The following is a 19,560-nucleotide window of genomic DNA, read 5'->3' as shown; positions in this document are numbered from 1 at the left end:
GTTGCAAGTGCTTCGGAGGATAGGATTAATATTCAAAATGATCTGGATAAGCTGGATCAATGGTCTAAAGTGAATAGGATGATATTCAATAAGGACAAATGCAAAGTACTCCACTTAGGAAGGAACAATCCGTTGCACACATACAACATGGGAAATAACTACCTAGGAAGGAGTACTGTGGAAAGGGATCTGGGGATCATAGTGTATCACATGCTAAATATGAGTCAACAGTGTAACGCTGTTCCAAAAAAAGCTAACATTATTCTGGTATGTATTATCAGGAGTGGATTAGAAGGAGTGTAAGCAAGACACGAGAAGTAATTCTTCCGCTCTACTCCACGCTGATTAGGTCTCGACTGGAGTATTGTGTCCGGTTCCGGGTGCCACATTTCAGGAAAGATGCAGACAAACTGGAGAAAGTCCAGAGAAGAGCAACAAAAATAATTAAAGGTCTAAAAAGCATGACCTATGAGGGAAGACTGAAAACATTGGGTTTGTTTAGTCTGGAGAAGAGAAGACTGAGAGAGAACATGATAACAGTTTTCAAGTACATACAAGGTTGTTATAAGGAGGAGGGAGAAACAATTGTTTTTCTTAACTTCTGAGGATAGGACTAGAAGCAATGGGCTTAAATTGCAGCATGGGCAGTTCAGGTTGGACATTAGGAAAAACTTAATTGGGGATTTCTAAGAGCAGGTTGGACAAACACCTGTCAGGGATGGTCTAGATAATACTTAGTCCTACCATGAGTGCAGGGGACTGGACTAGATGACTTCTCAAGGTCCCTTCCAGTCCTATGATTCTATGATTCTAAGTACTTGCCTCTGCACCCGGACCCCATTTCCTCGGCAGGAACGCTGGAGTGGGGGGAGGTATTGCGGGCAGAAGGGATGTGGAGGGGCCCCCACTTGCTCTGGCCCAGGGGCCCCACAAAACCCTAATCCACCATGGACGTAGCCCAAGAGTATGTTTACACTGCAGGTGGGAGGTGGATTTTGCAGTGCAGGTGGACAGAATCACACTAGCTCAGCGTGAGCTAGTGCACTGATAACAGCAGCACAGGCCAGGCACTTGAGCTCAGAACAGTTTGGATTCAGTCCAAGGCACCACAAGTGCTGCAGCACCCACACTGCTATTTTTAAAGTATGACCTTGCGTCTGTCTAACCAGGCTGGGGATCACCTCTCCCAGCTTCAGTGCAGACACCCCCTAAAGTGACTTGCTTCACATAGGAAGCCTATTGTGAGCAGGGAATTGAATCAGAGCTTCACGGTCTCAGGATAGTCTCCTAACCACTCTTATACATAAGCCACACATAAAGCAACTACAGTCCTCTTCTTAAAACCCGTGAGGCAGATGATCACAGCTTTAACAATTTCCCTGTAAGCATTCTGGTCTTTACAAAGTATGTTGTCTGTAAGATATAAACCTCCAAATGCTTCCTCTCTTTGTTTTCCTTGGAAGATATGAAAAGTGTTTCTTTCTAATGTTTTATTTAAATGTTGTAGAAATGGCCCTTTTAATGAACAATTCCATGTTAATATGGATAATATGTCAGTTTGCCTTTGGGCCATGGATTTTGTAAGCATTAATAACAGGTAATGTAAATGTCTGAAGTCTGCTTTGAATTCTTTTTTGTTCACATTAAATTAATTTAAATGTATATATTTATTTTTAATTTAACAACATGCCTGCTATTTAGACTCTGAGTGCTCAAGTATTAAAAGCTGTATTTCCCAGGCTAAGAACATTTTGTTCCCTACTTCAAAATCAGCACCCTAAATGATTTCTAGAAGAAATGGGCCTTGCCCTGCGCCCTGCAGGTCAACACATTTGCATCAGCTCTAGCACTTGACAGAAGGATGTGAATTACATAACCTAAGAAGCTCTGAGTACTCTCAGCCTCCAGCACCCTCAGATAGCAAACCTAACAACTGTCAGTAAATGTGTCCCGGCAAACCAGAGTTAGCAGCAGTTCACTAAGGTAGCCATGAGCAAAACCAAAGGCAGTGTCAGGACATTAAATAACACTGCAAAAAGGAAGCCAATGCAGTCTTAAAATAATTTGTGTAATGTTCTCCTTTCAGATTATACCATCAAGTAGGTGGCCAGCTGCATTCTTGCACCGGCTGCAACTGTGGAATGTTTTGCAGTAATCCAATACAGAGAACAAAAAAGTATGATAACAATGGTAAGATTCACATCAGAGAAAAATGTTCTAAAATGGCCACAGGCACTTGGAAAAAAAAGTGCGTTCGACACTCACTACCAAAGAATCCAGGAGAAATCAGGAATCCACATGCAACTCAAAATTACAAGCTTTTTGGACAATGGGTGGGACAATTCTACCGGGACAATTCTACCTGGAATTAGAAACCATCTCTGCAATAACCACCTAGATGCTCAATAGTATCTTCTGGGATCTTTCTAAGAAAAGACAAAAGAAGTATTCAAGGCTATCCTATCTACCCAACACTGTGTTTATAGTCAAGTGAGGAAAAACTTGTGGTCCATATTGTCCAAGACTACTGACACATATATCAACTGTTAGAAGGAGCTCATCATCCAGTGAAGCAATATCAGTCTCTAAGCCATAAACAGGCCAGAATCCAATTTGACAATTTAGATGTTTATTTTTTAGGTATTTTTGAGGATTTCCCCATCACTAGTTCTTTGCTATATTAATTCTGCTTAAGAATAAAACATACTCTGGACAAGGGATCATGTTTCTTTCTGCAGTTCTCTTAAATACAATGGGAACCGCAGTATAAACACGAGATTCTATAAAATCATAGCAATTAGACCTGGGTGACCCACATCATTCTTTTCCTAGGAATGATTGTTTCTTAGGGTATGTTCTTTGGAACTTTGTGTTCCTTGTATGTACATTGATACTTATGCTATGGAATTGATGGTTAACCAAGTCCACTGAACTGCTTAGTTGCAAACAGCACTCCATCTTGTTATCTTCTTATGAACTTTTCATTGCTTGTAACTGGTATCACAACAGCACCTAGAAGTCCTACCAAGAATGAGGCCTCATTGTGCTAGGTACTGTAGAATCATATTCAAGGAGAAAGTGCTTGCCCTTAGGAATTTACAATCTAGAAAGATAAGGCAGACAAAAGAAGTATTATTATCCTTATTTTATAGATATGGAACTGAAGCACAGAAATATTAAGTGGTGTGCCCAAGGCCATATTGGAAACATGTGGCAGAGCCTGAAGCTGAACATCTTCCGAGTGCCAGTGCAGTACCTTAACCACAAAACCATATCTTCCTCACTTTTCATAGTATAACTACTCTTTTGACAGCTATGTGGTTTTGTGCTCTGCAACAGGTTTTCCAACTACAGTCTTATTTTTGTGACAATTTTTCTTTGTTTGTTTTCTGTTTTAACAGACTTCCATTGTACTAAAAAAGCTGTTTGATTCACTTCCACATGGAGAACTCATAAAAAATTGAAAAGCTTCAATAATTTTAAATCATTCTACCCCGCACATAGAGATTTAAATTTCAGTGCTATTTTTTTATTAGCACTTTAATTTGGTGGGTACCAGGCTTCTACAAGATTTAAAATTATTGGAGCATTTCAAATTTTTATAAGCTTTCTAGTAAAGATGTGACTATGGTTCTGGGCTTGTAAAGTGTAGCACAATTTAAATTTAATCTAAATTATTTAAGTGCTTCAGACTTAGGGGAGATTTTCAATCTTTCAGACTGGAATTCATGTTAGGAGACGAGCACTATCCTATAATGTGAAGTGCTTTCATCATTTTAAAACCCTGTGGGCAGCATTCACAGCAACTCTTTTTTTATTGTCAGTTTGTTAATTTAAATTATTTGTTTTCATCTCCAATGTACAAAGAGGAAATAAGAACATAAAAGAACCCATTGTTTCCACTGGGAAGTTCAAGATAAAGATGAGGTCCCCGATTTTGACAAGATGATGGGAAGGAGAAAAAAGAGCTACAGTGAGAATCTACACAAGATAAAGGCCAGAAATTGGTGAGCAGAAGAAACAGTCTTGAGAAATGCTGAATGTCCCTCAGCTTCATTGGGAATTGAATATCAGACGTTACTTTTTGACTGAATACTCTTGTTTCCATAGGAGAGTAAAGCCAACTGGTTTTTAGTCCAAGATAAAAATATGAGCATTTCTGTATATTTGGGAAACAATATATCCCTAATATATTTTTGCATGATTCCATGTGATAAAACATAACAGTGGAACATAGAGTACATGGTTCATATAATTCTATACAACACAAATGCAAAAAATGCAGTTGGCTTAGAGAAGTGTTCCTTTTTCAAAAAAACAAAAGCCAGCAACATCAATAAGTTGGAAGTTCAATTTGAACTACAAGTTTAGAATGTTAAGATTTTCACAGTTCTTCAATACTCTTTCCCATTCTTATAATTATTGTCACAAGGATTTTCATGTATCATCATCTTCAGTTGACATTATTGGATTTCAGTCAGGGATGTGCTACTTCACTTCTGTGGTGGTGTAAATCCAGTGAAGTCAATGGAATTACACTGAGGTAAATTGCAATAAAGCAGTGCTGAATCAGACCCACTATTTTTACAAGAATGATCTTTCAGAATGTACTTAACTGGTAGGTACTGGCATCCATTCGTTTGAACAGAGAGTCAATTTAAATCTTTAAGACAACTTTTGCAATGACAGACAGGATCACAGACACTAAGGCCATGTCTACACTACGAAAGTACTCTGATTTTACAGAGGTCGTTTTTTGGGAACATATTGCATAAAGTCGAGTGCATGCGTCCACACTAAGCACATTAATTCGGTGGTGTGCCTCCACAGTACCGCGGCAAGGGTCGACATTCTGAGTGGTGCACTGTGGGTAGCTATCCCACAGTTCCCACAGTCCCCACTGCCCATTGGAATTCTGGGCTGAGCTCCCAATGCCTGATGGGGCCAAAAATTTGTTGCGGGTGGTTATGGGTAAATGTTGTCAGTCAACCCTTCCTCCCTCCGTGAAAGCAATGGCAGACAATCATTTTGCACCCTTTTCCCTGGATTGTCCGAGCAGATGCCATAGCATGGCAAGCATGGAGCCTGCACCAGTTATGACCATTGTAAACACCTCATGCATTATCGTTCAGTTTATGCAGAACCAGCACCTGAAACACCAGGCGAGGAGGTGATGGCAGCGTGGTGATGAGGACATGAACACAGATTTCTCTAAAACCACTGTCCCCAGCAATTTGGAGATCATAGTGTTACTGGGGCAGGCTCATGCTGTGGAATGCCGATTATGGGCCCGGGAAACAAGCACAGAGTGGTGGGAACGCATAGTGTTGCAGGTTTGGGATGATTCCCAGTGGCTCCAAAACTTTCGCATGCATAAGGGCACTTTCATGGAACTTTGTGACTTGCTTTCCCCTGCCCTGAAGCGCAAGAATACCAAGATGAGAGCAGCCCTCACAGTTCACAAGTGAGTAGCAATAGCCCTATGGAAGCTTGCAACGCCAGACAGCTACCGGTCAGTCGGTAATCAATTTGGAGTGGGCAAATCTACTGTGGGTGTTGCTGTGATGCAAGTAGCCAACGCAATCATTGAGCTGCTGCTATCAAAGGCAGTGACTCTGGGAAATGTGCAGGTCATACTAGATGGCTTTGCTGCAATGGGATTCCCTAACTGTGGTAGGGCTATAGACGGAACGCATATCCCTATCTTGGAACCGGACCACCAGGGCAGCCAGTACATAAACCACAAGGGGTACTTTTCAATGGTGCTGCAAGCACTGGTGGATCACAAGGGACGTTTCACCAACACCAACGTGGGATGGCCAGGAAAGGTTCATGACGCTCATGTCTTCAGGAACTCTGGTCTGTTTAAATGGCTGCAGGAAGGGATTTACTTCACAGACCAGAAAATAACAGTTGGGGATGTTGAAATGCCTATAGTTATCCTTGGGGATCCAGCCTACCCCTTAATGCCCTGGCTCATGAAGCCGTACACAGGCACCCTGGACAGTGGTCAGGAGCTGTTCAATTACAGGCTGAGCAAGTGCAGAATGGTGGTAGAGTGTGTATTTGGATGTTTAAAGGGTCGCTGGCGCAGTTTACTGACCCGCTGAGACCACAGGGAAACCAATATTCCCACTGTTATTGCTGCTTGCTGTGTGCTCCACAATCTCTGTGAGAGTAAGGGGGAGACATTTATGGCGGGGTGGGAGGTTGAGGCAAATCACCTGGCCGCTGAATACATGCAGCCGGACACCAGGGTGGTTAGAAGAGCACAGCAGGAAGCGCTGTGCATCAGAGAAGCTTTGAAAACCAGTTTCATGACTGGCCAGGGTACTGTGTGACACTTTTGTTTGTTTCTCCTTGATCAAAACCCACCCCCTTGGTTGCCTCTAAATTCCCTGTAAGCCACCCGCCCTCACCCCTTCAATCACAGCTTGCTTGCAAAGGAAATAAAGTCACTATAGTTTAAAAACATGTATTCTTTATTAACTGATTATAAAAATAGGGAGATAACTCACAAGGTAGCCCGGGTGGGATGTGGGAGCAGGGTAGGAGGGAAGGAAAAGGCCACTTTAAAACTTCTTGAATGACAGCCTTCTGTAGCTTGGGCTATCCACTGGGGTGGAATGGTTGGGTGCCTGGAGCCTCCCCCCCGCCCCTCCCCGTGTTCTTGGGCATCTGGGTGAGGAGGCTATGGAACTTGGGGAGGAGGGAGGGCAGTTAAACAGGGGCTGCAGCGGCAGTCTGTGATCCTGCTGCTGTTCATGAACCTCTACCAGATGCCGGAGCATGTCCATTTTATCCCACAGTAGCCCCAGCGTTGCCTCATGCCTCTTCTGATCTTCCTGCCAGCACCTCTCCTCACGTTCATCAGCCACTTTCCTGTATTCTGGTATTGTGTCCCTCCACACATTCTGCTGAGCTCTGTCAATGACGGACGACTGCATGAGCTCAGAGAACGTTTCATCGCGCATGCGGTTTTTTCGCTGCCTTGTCTGAGATAGCCTTTGGGACGGAGGAGGGAGGCTTGAAACATTTGCAGCTGCTGGAGGAAAAAAAGGGAGTGAAGTATTTAAAAAGATACATTTTACAGAACAATGGCTATATCTTTCACGGTGAACAACACTATTCACATTACATAGCACATGTGATTCTGGTACAAGGTCAATTTTGCATCTTATATTGAGTGCATGTGGCTTTGGTGTTAGAGATCCCCGCAGTGCCGGGGAACAGAATTCAGCTTGCAGGCGGCCATGGTAAGCCATAGTCTTTTGGCTTCTGCAACCTTCATAACAGCAGCGCCCTCCTCTCCCATACCAAGCAAAGCACGTTGAGTTGGCCATTTAGTGCTGTGGTTTTCCTGTTAACGTGAAGCAGCAGAAACCAAACTAACCCTCCCCCATCCAATTAGCCCTCACCCCACCACGTGGCTGGTATCAGGGAAGATTCCTGCTAGCCAAACAGCTCAGTGCCAATGCCCCCCGCCCCACCGCATGCTAACTGCGGGGAGGATTTCTTTTCAGTCACAAGCAAACAGCCCAGTAGGAACGGCCACCTTTGAATATCCCCTTAATTAAATTCCCCTATTTCAACCAGGTTACCATTAACGATAACACTCTCCTGAGGATAACACAGAGAGATAAAGAACGGATGTTGCTTGAATGCCAGCAAACACCGGGACCATAAGCTGCCAGGCTTTGTCATGCAATGATACCAGATTACTTGCTACTAGCATGGCATGGTAAAGTGTCCTACCATGGAGGACGGAATAAGGCTGCTCTCCCCAGTAACCTTCTGCAAAGGCTTTTAGAGTGCCTCCAGGAAAGCTTCATGGAGATGTCCCTGGAAGATTTCCGCTACATCCCCAGACATGTTAACAGACTTTTCCAATAGTTGTACTGGCCACGAATGCATCCCAAGTCCTCAGGGCTACTTAATCATTAAAAAAACACTTGCTTTTATAACATGTATTATATTTTAAAAGGTACACTCACCAGAGGTTCCTTCTCCAGCTTCGTTGGGTTGGGAGGGTATTTCAGTCAGGGTGATAAAAAGATCCTGGCTGTAGGGGAGAACCGTGTGCTGTGTGCTCTCCTCAAGCTCGTCCTCCTCCTCCTCATCTTCCCTGTCCGCAAAATCCTCAGGCATGATGGAGAGTACCCGATCATTGGAGTCCACGGACAGGGGTGGGGTAGTGGTGGCGGCCCCCCCTAGAATTGCATGCAGCTCAGCGTAGAAGCGGTATGTCTGGGGCTCTGTCCCGGAGCGTCCGTTTGATTCTTTGGTTTTCTGATATGCTTGTCTGAGCTCCTTAAGTTTCACGCAGCACTGTGTTGCGTCCCTGCTGTAACCTCTGTCCCTCATGGCCTCGAAGTGTTTTGGCATTTTGTCTTTTGGAACGTAGTTCTGATAGCGCGGATTCCTCTCCCCATACAGCGATCAGATCCAGTACCTCCATTTCGATCCATGCTGGAGCTCTTTTTCGATTCTGGGACTGCATGGTCACCTGTGCTGATGAGCTCTGCAAGGTCACCTGTGCTGATGAGCTCGCCTGGCCAAAGAGCAAATGAGATTCAAAAGTTCCCAGGGCTTTTCATGTACACCTTGCCAGTACATCAGAGTTCAGAGTGCTGTCCAGAGTGGTCACAATGGTGCACAGTGGGATAGCTCCCGGAACCAATACCTTCAAATTGCGTCCACACTAACCCTAATTCGAAACAGCGATGTCGATTTCAGCGCTAATCCCCTTATTGGGGAGGAATACAGAAATCAGTTTGAAGAGCCCTTTATGTCAAAAAAAATGGCTTCGTTGTGTGGATGGGTGCAGGGTTAATTCGATTTAATGCTGCTAAATCCGACATAAACTTGTAGTGTAGACCAGGCCTAAGAGGTGATCAGATACCCCAGTGAAGCATGCAATACAAATGACTACATGGAAAGGTAGATAGATAGCATCAAGCAGTGAACAGTAATTAGGTACCTTATAAGAAGATGCTTGAGCTCTTTTGCAAGACATCAGCCACCAAGTTAAGTGAAGCTAAACTGGCAAACTTCCTTTTTATTTTCATTTCATGCAAGGCAGTTGGTATGTAAAATTTCAAAATATATATTTCAGGTGACATAAATAATTGCATCATCACTCTAATTCCACCTCCTGCTGGCCAACCAACCTAATCTATGTAGCCTCGGAAAGAAATTGCCAATATATACAGTGAATCACAGTGGGACCTAGGAGTGGTTGGGCATTAGCACCTCATATCCCACGGAATGGCATCAGACAAATCAATAATATCTGAGACTGGGAATGTGTCCTAAGGTCCTAGAAATAGAAACAGGGACTGGAATCTACTCAGACCCAGCTGGCTTGAAAGCACATGGACCCCAAATTTGGGGCCACTAGCAACCAATATGTGACTCTGTTTAGAGTGGTACTTGGACAAGTTGTGACAGAAGGAAGTGAAGAATCAGGTCCTTAGTATCGCTGAGGAAGTCCAATACTGCTCTAAGTGAAGGCAAGGACAAAACTCCCATTGACTTAAATTGGAGCATGATCAGGCCCTCTCTATGTAAAAATGAAGCTTGAGGGCCAGGTTCACTGGTTTGCTTCAGCTGCTTTGTTCTGCTTTAGTTATGCAAAGTAGTCATGAAGCTGGTTTAATGGGCCACATTAAGATGGGTTTATAGCTGTGCTGTGCTGCTAGATGGCACAAACCAGCTGGCGCATACCACTGAATCTGACCCTCGGTTGCATTACCACAAGAGCTGTTGGTTAAGATAAAAATGTCAGACCAGATTCTCGTCTGGTTTACATTTCCTTAGCTCCATTGGAGCTATGCGAATTTACATCGGCTGCGGATCTGGACTGCCATTATTGTACATCATGAATTTTCCATATAATTAGTTGTTGTTATTATGATTACTATTATTATTCTGCAAAAACCACTGAAGTATACATAAATATAATAAGGGGGAAAGTGCTATAGAAAAGAAAGCCTAGCTGTTGCATACTAACAGTTAGTAGAAGATTTGAACTGTTTATGTTTTGACTGATCCAAGCTCACTTTATCCAATAACAATCAATATATTAAATAAATAAAAAACAAAAGCAAAAAGGGGAAAAATCATATTAAGAGATAGTCTCTGCTCAAACAATTTCACCATCCAGGGCCCCAATTCTGTAGCTGACTCTGCACGAGTGTACCACTGTAACTGTGCAGGGGCATATTTAAGCTAATAGAGGTCCACGTGGGTGCAGAGGTCTGGCATTGTGGAGCCAGTAGCTAGTGTGGGACATAATTTAAAAAAAAAAATCAAACAAATGTGTGCTCTCAACAAATGGGATGGCGATTGGGCTCAGAGGAAGAGGGTAAAATCCCAGTAATTGCTCCACATTATAGTTATAAACAGTCAATATATAGTTTCCTTTATTATTTTAATGGTAGCATTAGATTAATAATGCGCTGCAAAAAAGTCTGTGCTTCCAGGCACCTCAATTTTCAAAGAATCAGAAAAGAAGTTAGAGATGGGAAAGAGTTGTTCAGTCATCCCATCCATCCTCCTGCCAAGGCATTGTCAGTCACTACATTTACGAGTGTCAATTGCCCAATTTAGTTTTAAACATCCCAAGTGATGGGTCTTCCACTACAACCCTTCTGAGATTATGCCCATTTTCTCTTTTCTTAATTTCAACCTATTGCTTTTTAGTAAAAGTCACGGACAGGTCACGGGCAATAAACAAAAATTCATGGCCCATGATCTGTCCATGACTTTTACTAAAAAAACTCATGAGTAAGTCGTAGCCTTAGTTATATCTCAAGTAACAGGTTGAAATGAAGAAAAGAGAAGATGGGAATAATCTCAGAAGGGAAGTGATGGAAGACCCATTGCTTGGGATGTTTAAAACTAAATTGGTCAATTGACACTAGTAAATGTAGTGACTAACAATGCCTTGGCAAGAAGATGGATGGGATGATTGAACAGGTCTTTCCCATCTCTAACTTCCCTAACTATATCTTAGCTGGGAGGGGGGCTGCTGCTCTCAGGGCGGGGAGGCTGGGGTCTGCTGCTCTAGGGGAGAATGGCGGGGGGCCAGTGGCACCAGCTGTCGTGGGCCACCGAGCAGCGACTGTTCGGGCTGCCCCTGGGACCACTGCTCAGGCGATCCAGGGGCCAGCTTCACCAGTGGCTGCTTGGGAGGTCCCTGGGACCAGTTGCCCAGGGCTGCCTGAGCAGTGCCGGTGCAGCTTGTCCCAGGGCCACTCCAGTAGCACCGGTGCAACTGGACCCAGAGCCACCCACCTGCTGCTGCTCCAGCCACCCCTGGGACTGTTGCTTGGGTCGTCCCTGGGGACAGTGGTGATGACACCTTGAATCTCTACTTGAATCTAAGAGCATATCAGACTGTCAGGACAGGAAAACAAGAAGGGACAATACCAACCTCTTTGTATGCAATTATGTTCATAGGGAAGTGCCCTGTGTGATTTCAGCTCCATAGAAGAGTCTCCTGCAATGTAATTCCTCTGGGTGAATTGAACTGGATTACAAAGATCAGGTTCAATCTAATAATGTACAATGAGATCATAATGCAACCTGTCACAAATGTGACCTCCTAGTAAATAACCCCGCAAAATATTAGACAGCACCAACTGAAGTTTGTGATTGTGGATGGCAAGCACCATAGACTAGTCTTGGAAATAATGCCACATAAACTGTGGATCTAAGCAGGGAACAGCGTCAGAAATGTAGAGCTTTTGTGAAATAACCAAAACGGGGAGTCCCATGGACAATGTATACAATTTTAAAATCATCTGAGAATGTTTTCAAAGGTGCCTCAAATGAAAGCTGAAATGGAAGTAGACCCCACAGTCAGGGCCATCCCTAGCCATTTGGGTACCCTACGCAACCCCCTCCACCACCATGGGGGTGTGTGTGGGGCCCCAGAGCTCCACGTGGGGGGTGCGGGAGAAACACCAGCTCCGCCCCCCCAACCAGGGTCTGGGCTGTGCTCAAGGCCTGCGGGGCCTGGGAGGCAGGAGCAGGGGGGGCACTTTGGGGAGCCCCACAGGCCCAGAGTGGCCCGGGAGATTAGCGGGGGATTGGGATCAGCCTGCTCCGCTTCCCTCGCCCCGGCCCCAGCCATGTCGCTTGGGGAAGGGGGTTTGGGGGAAAGGGTCCTTCCCCCTGCATTCACTGGCAGCAGCAGGAAGCAGAGCAACCCGGCCCCAGCACACTCCACTCCACCAGCTCCCAGCCATGTCGCTCCACATCCCACCACCTGTGAATGTGGGGAGCATCCTTTCCCCAACCCCTGCACTCACCAGTGGTGGGAAGCGGAGCGCCATGGCTGGGAGCCGATGGAGTAGAGCGGGCTGGAGCTGGGCCACCCTGTGAGTGTGGGGTCGCTAGAGGAAGAGGTGGAATGGCTGGGGGTGGAGCAGGAGGGCAGACTAAGAGGTGGGGTGGAGGGAGTTGTCTGGGGCCCCACACGCCCCTAGGGATCATCCTGCCCCTCAAGTGGGTGCAGCTCGCAGTGCAGGATGGGGGCGGCCGAGGGATAGGGCTGGTCACCGGAGCTGGTGCTGCCATGTATGCAGCGTACAGCTGCCTAGGGCACCATGAAATTTGGGGCAATTTTGTGCCCAAAATTTCATGGTGCCCTACACAGCTGCATATTCTGTGTATGCCTAGGGACGGCCCTGCCCACAGTGGATCTAAATATGGTAAACTGTATGCTTACCATGAAGGAAAATTCCAGTGGCACTATGTAATCTAGCCTGCATGGAGCTTGAACGTCTGCAAAGCAGAGGCCAGTGCACCCAGGGCAGAAAACATAGTGATGGTAAAGAAGCCATCATGCAAATTGTACGCTGTGTATGTCCAAAACAACTGAACCAGGCATTGAAAAGGTGACATTATCCACTGACCAAAATTGAGGTCATATTACCAGAATTTTCCAAAGTCATAATCTTTATGGTCTGTGGAAGAACGGGTTTTGGGACATAACCTGGATAAAGAGTCCAGCATGCTGATAGCTATTGCAACACCACTGGGTCATTAAAGAGGACTCTGCATGCAGTTGGGCATAAGCACAGCACCAGATGTGTTCTAAAGGACACTCACCCAGCCATGGGAAGGACTGCCTTGGGGTGAAAATAATTGCAGATCATATCCTCATTGTATGTGAAGGGTGCAGTGATACAGAAGCTGAACAAGACCATGAGAGAAAACTACAAGTTTTTCTACAGTGAAGCAGGGGCAAGAACATAAATCTCAATTCAGAAAAAAAATTGACTCATACTGCATGAAATGACATATATTGGACATCTTTTCACAGCAGAGGGTCTGAAAACAGATCCCAACAAGATCAAGGCAGTCAGAGAGAAGCTAGCTCCAATGGATGTGAAAAGAGCACAATGCTTCATAGGAATGATAGTTTCTCTGTCAAAGAACAGAGCTCCAGCAGTGGAACCCATATTACAAGGCAGGATGTTGAGTGGGACTGGGCAGATTCCCAATAGCAAGCATTTGACACACTGAAACAAATGAAAATGGATCTCTCTGTCCTGAAGTATTGCCAGCCACAAGAACCACTCACAGTCCAGTTTGATACATCAGAGAAAGTACTAGATGTAGCTCTTTTGCAGGCAGAGCCCTGCCAGAGGCTGAACAGGGACACATCCAAATACAAAGAGAGTTTCTGACTGTAGTATTTGGAGTGGAGCGATTCCATCAATACCCTATGGTATTCCCAGTAATATACCACAACCCCTTTGAGACAATCATGGCAAAGCCCCTTCATTGTGCTCCAAAGAGATTGCGGCTCATGTTGATGCATCTCCAGTGCTACCAAGTATAGATCAGATATTGTCCAGTTTGATTCTTGATGTTCGCTGACACACTGAGAAGGGCATATGTACCCAGTATCAGTGATTTGGGGGAAGGGGATCAGAACATTGAATCCACTAACGTGCTGCACTATCTCCCAGTTTCAACAATGAAGCTGATGGGAATCAAAGAGGCTAGTTTTCTAACTTGAACTCATCCAACTATAGACAGTCAAGATAGCAGCGTGACCAGAAGACAAAAGCCAAATACCCTTAAAAGCAGAGCCATATTTTCAAGTTAAAGATGAACTGTGTGTGAAGGATGGAATCATATTTTAAGGACAGAAAACTGTTGTTCCCACTTCATTATGTAAGGATGTTATGGAAAAAAATATATACCTCACAACTAGGCACGGATAGCTGTCTTAGATGATCTTAACAATGTATTGATCATTCAGGAATGAATGCACAACTCTGCTTCTTGATACAGAGGTGTGACACCTGCTGGTTTGATAACTTCCAGAGAAATGAGACATGTTATCACACAAGCTGCCCAGCTGACCATAGAAAAAGGTGGAAGCAGACTTATGTACCTTCTAGGAAAAGCAGTATTTGATTACAGTGGACTTCTATTCAAATTTTTGGTAGGTCGATGCCTTGCCTGATATAAGTTGCACGTGATTGGCAAACTGAAGGCCCACTTTGTGAGATATAGCATTGTGGACACTGTATTCACCAACAAGGAGCCCCAATTTGCTTCTAAAGATTTCAAGGAATTTGCAAGCAAATGGGAGTTTTGCCATCATGCCTCCTCCTCAGCATACCCACAGAGTAATGATAAGCTGGATTCAGCCATGAAAGCAGTCAAAAACAGTTACAAAATGCTGTTTCTAAAGCACAGAAAGGGGGCAGCTGAATGTCTTCATTGCTTAGTTCACATGCAGAAAATTCAAACAGAATTCCTGTAACATTACAGACAATGGCAGCCTCTGTCACTTTCTCATGTATAAATGGCCCTTTTTCCCTCCTCCAAAAACTTAAACAAGGTAAACCTTAGTAGAAATTAGTGCTCTATAACAGATGCTTAGTGCAGTTAGCACCTCTAACAATGAACGTTCAAAATCCTAAATGGCTACATACTCCTTCCCCATTCACACGCATATCTTCATAAAGCTAATTAAGAGAGATTGACTTCTCCCTATAACTAGACCCTACCAAATTCACGGTCCATTGTGGTCACTTTCCCAGTCAGAGGATTTTAAAAATAGTAAATTTCATTATTTCAGCTATTTAAATATGAAATTTCACAACATTGTAATTGTAGGGTCCTGACCCAAAAAGGAGTTGTGGGGGGTCGCAAGGATATTGTACCCTTACTTCTGTGCTGCTGCTGGCGGTGGCACTGCCTTCTGAGCTCGGCAGCTAGAGAGCGGCGGCTTCTGGGCAGGAGCCCGTCTCCGCAAGGCAGCGCCACCGTCAGCAGCAGCGCAGAAGTAAGGATGACATGGTATGATATTACCACTCTGATTTCTGTGCCGCTGCCTGCACAGCTGGGCTCTCAGTCTGCAGCTGCCCCTCTCTGGCCTCCCAGCTCTGAAGTCAGAAGTGAAGAAGTGGGGTAATACCATACTATGCGCTGCTGCTGGTGGGGCGCTGCCTGCAGAGCTAGCCACCCAGCCAACAGCCGCCATGCTCCAGCTACCCATCTCTGAAGGCAGTGTAGAAGTAGGGGTGGCAATACCGTGATAACTTTGCGATCTCCCTGCAACTCTCTTTGTTATGCTATACAAAGCACCTGGGATCTTTTATAAGAGAGAAGGCAAATACGCCATATTTATTGAAAATACAACAGTTAGCATATGCTTTTCAGTCACACACGCATACACATCATGCACACAGTCCTGCCAGTTGCTGTTCTTATAGTTACCAGTCTGTTGTAGCTCGAGTCAATCTAATGGCCAGTTAGATTGAACATGAGTGAGGAGCTGGGCTCTGTCGGTCGCGATCTGATGCTCCGAGGTTTTGGCAGGACTGAACCCAGAGTTTCATGGCAAAATACCCCAGCTTTATACTTGTAAATTCCCATTTGAGTCCATGTATTTTGCAATGTCATCCTGTAATCATTGGTCTTTAAGTGGTGGTAATCATTCGTCCTTAAGTGGGGGTTTTCCACTGTTATAATTTGATGGTTATTGTCAGGCTTCCCTTCGCTATCTCCTATTTGTTGTCTTGCCTTTGGGGGTGGTTGCCTCACCTCTGAGGCCATCAATGCTGCTAACACGTTTAGCATCGGATACAATGGATATTTTCTGATTGTCTCCTGGTGTTTCCAAGTCTCTCACTTTTTCTTGACCATCTGGACATTTATGATGGCTTTCACACCTTCTCTTTTCCTGATGCATGCATTCCTCATTCACACAAACAATCTCTCACAGAGAAGAGAGCAGTATTTTATATTCAGGAGAATACATTGTAAATTAAACTTCACTAAATCTTGTGGTAAAACAGTTTACATTGTGGCTCAGGCCTTTAACATTCCTTTAATCTAATTAACATAGACACAATACAAGATCCTGTCTTTTACTCACTAAACCTTCAACCAAAGAAATGACTAGAGGGATGTTTATAATGCATATAGGCAAAAAGATCCCAGTCTCACACAGTCTTTCCTTTCTGTTATTGAAAAAGGGTGGCTGGCAGAATTAATTCAAAGTTTACGTCAATTTTTATAGTACAATTATAAAATCCTATCCCTACATCTTTTGTGTCAGGACCCCCAATTTGAAAAATTCTGGTCTCATGGGAGGAGGGTGAACCCTGGGCTCCACAAAGCTAGTCCCTGGCCCAGTCTGCTCCTTCTGCCTGAGGCCACACCCCTCCTATTGCCTTCCACCCGCCGGAGCCCAGAGCTCTCCCCCTTCACGGCCACCAGCCCTCTTCCCCAGCCCCAGGCTGCCCAAGTGCCCCTGGCTCTGGAGCACCGGGCAGGAGAGCGGTGCAGTCCCCTCAAGCCCCGGAGCACCAGGTGGGAGGCATGGCCACTCCAATCCCCGGAGCGCCGGGCAGGCAGGCAACGCAAGCACTGGCTCCAGTTGTCCGGAGTCCCTGGCCGCAGGCCAACCCCAGCCCCAGCCCAGGACTACGGCAATGAGGGAAGAGCCACAGAGCATGCCACCAGCAGGAACCAGGAGGGGGCGTGGGGGCAGAGCGTGGGCGGGACCACACAGGGCTGGACTTTCATTCCTGCTACCCATAGCTGGTCCCCTCTGCGAAATCTGATTAGTATATGGTAAAAGCACACAAAAGTCCAGATTTCATGGGGGGAGACCAGATTTCATGGTTTGTGATGCGTTTTTCATGGCTGTGAATTTGGTAGAACCCTACCTATACCAGAAGTGTGTAAACAAGTATTGAAACAGAGATTTTCCAGACACATCCATAAAGACATATCTACTTTGGCATTAGAGTGACTGCAAAGATGCTGCTAGAAGAAGCAGCTGATTACATAATTCAACACATCACCTTGGGGTTAAAGGTCTGTACCTTATTACAATGATACTTTAGGAATTAAGTATTTTCCTTGAAGCTTCACTAGCAGTAGAAAAGAACTTATAATGTGAAAATGTTGACGTATGAACATTCTGACTAAATCCCTCGACTTGCAATCTTCAAAAGCTAACATCTTCAAGAATTAAGATACAATGTATCACAGTTTACACTTATTTGACTTAAAAAACCCAACCAATTTATATAAAATATTAACAAATCAACACTTCAGTTTAATTTATACAAAAGCAGTTTTAAAGGAAGACTAAATGTTTAATTAGTTGAATTCACTTATTGCACTTACTCTACATGCATTTCAGAAATTAAAATATAAAAAAAATGTAAAACAACAATTTTGAAAAAAATTGTTTCCACTTCCGACACTATCTCCAACTCAGTCTCTTCTCCTCTTCCTCAGAAAAAGTGGAGGAAAACAGATCCTCATATTGTGAACCTCAAGAAGCATTGGCAAGCTTTACCTAACAATTTACTGTACCTAGCACTGAGAGGATCACTCTGAAAGCTACATAAGCAGCATCAACAATAGTGTAAGATTGGGAGGCACTGAGCTTCTGGAAAAGGGGCTCCAGCAAGCTCGGGAAAAATTCATTTTCTTCCTCATCTAAAGTCTTATTGAAATCCTAACCTTCCTCTGATCCATGGACTATTAAGTAGAACTGTTTTTGCTTAGTAATAAGAACAAAAACAATAGAATCAATAATTTATTAGTATGACTAAAAGTGCAATAAGAAAATGTGAAGAGGATCATAGAACCATAGAATCATAGAATATCAGGGTTGGAAGGGACCTCAGGAGGTCATCCAGTCCAACCCCCTGCTCAAAGCAGGACCAATCCCCAACTAAAGCATCCCAGCCAGGGATTTGTAAAGCCTGACCTTGAAAATCTCTAAGGAAGGAGATTCCACCACATCCTTAGGTAACCCATTCCAGTCCTTCACCACCCTCCTAGTGAAAAAGTGTTTCCTAACATCCAACCTAAACCTCCCGCACTGCAACTTGAGATCATTACTCCTTGTTCTGTCATCTGGTACCACTGAGAACAGTCTAGATCCATCCTCTTTGGAACCCCCCTTCAGGTAGTTGAAAGCAGCTGCCCCCCCTCCTTCTTTTCTTCTCCAGACTAAACAATCCCAGTTCCCTCAGCCTCTCCTCATAAGTCATGTGTTCCATCCCCCTAATCATTTTTGTTACCCTCCGCTGGACTCGTTCCAATTTTTCCACATCCTTCTTGTAGTGTGGAGCCCCAAACTGGACACAGTACTCCAGATGAGGCCTCACCAATGTCAAATAGAGAGGAATGATCACGTTGGCAATGACCACCTCGATCTGCTGGCAATGACCCTACTTATACTGCTCAAAAAGCAGTTAGCCTTCTTGACAACAAATGCACACTGTTGACTCATATCCAGCTTCTCGTCCACCATAACTCCTATGTCCTTTTCTGCAGAACTGCTGCCTAGCCGGTCGGTCCCCAGTCTGTAGCAGTACACAGGATTCTTCTGTCCTAAGTGCAGGAATCTGCACTTGTCCTTGTTGAACCGCATCAGATTTCTTTTGGCCCAATCCTCTAATTTGTGTCCCTCTGTATTTTATTCCTACCCTCCAGCATATTTACCACTCCTCCCAGTTTAGTGTCATCTGCAAACTTGCTGAGGGTGCAGTCCACGCCATCCTCCAGATCATTAATGAAGATATGGAAAAAAAACAGCCCCAGGACCGACCCTTGGGGCACTCCACTTGATACCGGCTGCCAGCTATACATGGAGCCATTGATCACTACCCATTGAGACTGATGATCTAGCCAACTTTCTATCCACCCTATAGTCCATTCATCTAGCCCATACCTCTTTAACTTGCTGGCAAGAATACTGTGGGAGACCATATCAAAAGCTTTGCTAAAGTCAAGGAATAACACGTCCACGGCTTTCCCCTCATCCACAGAGCCAGTTATCTCATCATAGAAGGCAATTAGGTTAGTCAGGCATGACTTGCCTTGGGGGAATCTATGCTTACTGTTCCTGATCACTTTCCTCTCCTCTAAGTGCTTCAGAATTGATTCCTTGAGGACCTGCTCAATGATTTTTCCAGGGACTGAGGTGAGGCTGACTGGCCTGTAGTTCCCCAGATCCTCCTTCTTCCCTTTTTTAAAGATGGGCACTACAGTAGCCTT

This window comes from Chelonia mydas, chromosome 1 (genome assembly GCF_015237465.2).
Source record: "Chelonia mydas isolate rCheMyd1 chromosome 1, rCheMyd1.pri.v2, whole genome shotgun sequence".
NCBI lineage: Eukaryota > Metazoa > Chordata > Testudines > Cheloniidae > Chelonia > Chelonia mydas.
This window is presented reverse-complemented; position numbering follows the sequence as displayed.